Genomic DNA, 1,785 nt, shown 5'->3' with positions numbered 1-1,785 from the left:
TGGGGTCCTGCACCCCAGGCCCATACCTAGTATTAGGGACCCCCAGTGACGGAGAAGCCTTGTTGATCGGCCTGGGGGCTTAACCCTATATCTGCAGATATACGCAACTAAGATCTCCGTATTATCTGACTATTATTATGTAGTAATATTTTTCACTCGGTGCCTGTAAACAGTGTATGCCTGTGAGAGATTAAGATGTTGTAGAAAGGAATAAAGATAAGTGGTGATACTGCTGTTGGCGCCAAATAACGCACAATAAGGAGTCTACTACACTGGGTATTCCCTGTGAGTCTCCCCTTCAGGTACTGACCCAGCCCAACACTGTATAGCTTCCAAGATCGGACGAGATTGGGCACTGGCAGTGTGGTATGGTAGTAGACAGATGAATGGGTTAGACGCCAATGAGAGTGCACCTATATAAATGAGGATGTGACAAATTTTTAGTCACAAAAAATGTGGATCTGCTGTCTACGTTAGGCTGGATGCAGTAGGTCCCACGTAAGTGGTATTAAGCATCCAGGATCATAGATGAGAGTCCACGGAAGGAAGAAAGAAGAGAAATGTAGACTAGAATAGAAGCAGAAGGCATAAACGGTTCTATGCAAAAAACCTTGCTACCCACATTTGCTAGGCATCAGGGAAAAGAAAATGCAAAGAGTGAAAATAATGTAAATACAAATGAAAGTGTTGGTAATAACATTTAGATATCAGAAAGGATGGAATAGCTCAGTGCATCTCAGGAATAAAGACAAACAAAAGGATTGTATAGCAATTATAATTGTCAGGAAATGCTGCTAAGAATGTCTTCTAGGTAATTACATACAGAATAATATTGCTGACACGATGATTTGTATGCTTAAAATGAGATACTACCTGCCAGTGTAATTGCTGAAAAAAGGAATGACTCGTTACCACATTAGCAACACAGGTGCTGCCTGTGTGAGTAACCTTTGTTGGATCAATAGTATAGGTGCACTTCAGATAGCATAGCTGATGAAAGTAGCAATTCTAAACAATTGTAGGGAAATGCTAGTAATAATGTCCCCTAAGTGATAATAAACATGCAGGATAGTACTGCTGATACCATAATTTCTCTGACGTCCTAGTGGATGCTGGGAACTCCGTAAGGACCATGGGAAATAGCGGCTCCGCAGGAGACTGGGCACAAAAGTAAAGCTTTAGGACTACCTGGTGTGCACTGGCTCCTCCCCCTATGACCCTCCTCCAAGCCTCAGTTAGATTTTTGTGCCCGGCCGAGAAGGGTGCACACTAGGGGCTCTCCTGAGCTTCTTAGTGAAAGTTTAGTTTTAGGTTTTTTATTTTCAGTGAGACCTGCTGGCAACAGGCTCACTGCATCGAGGGACTAAGGGGAGAAGAAGCGAACTCACCTGCTTGCAGAGTGGATTGGGCTTCTTAGGCTACTGGACACCATTAGCTCCAGAGGGACCGAACACAGGCCCAGCCTCGGAGTCCGGTCCCAGAGCCGCGCCGCCGGCCCCCTTACAGAGACAGAAGCAAGAAGAGGTCCGGAAAATCGGCGGCAGAAGACATCCTGTCTTCACCAAGGTAGCGCACAGCACTGCAGCTGTGCGCCATTGCTCCTCAACACACTTCACACTTCGGTCACTGAGGGTGCAGGGCGCTAGGGGGGGGCGCCCTGAGCAGCAATAAAAACACCTTGGCTGGCGAAAATACATCACATATAGCCCCCAGGGCTATATGGATGAATTTTAACCCCTGCCAGATTACACAGAAAAACGGGAGAAAAGGCCGCCGAGAAGGGGG

The 1,785-nt window shown here is 46.3% G+C and overlaps 1 pseudogene; it reads right to left on the bottom strand.

Annotated features, from left to right (window-relative positions):
* Positions 1-261: 261 nt before the first annotated feature.
* On the bottom strand, positions 262-380 carry LOC135051413 (5S ribosomal RNA; annotated as a pseudogene).
* Between the last annotated feature and the right edge of the window lie 1,405 nt (positions 381-1,785).

Source organism: Pseudophryne corroboree, chromosome 2 (assembly GCF_028390025.1).
Source record: "Pseudophryne corroboree isolate aPseCor3 chromosome 2, aPseCor3.hap2, whole genome shotgun sequence".
Lineage (NCBI taxonomy): Eukaryota > Metazoa > Chordata > Amphibia > Anura > Myobatrachidae > Pseudophryne > Pseudophryne corroboree.
Note: the sequence above shows the minus strand (reverse complement) of the source record. Positions and strands in the feature narration are given on the sequence as shown.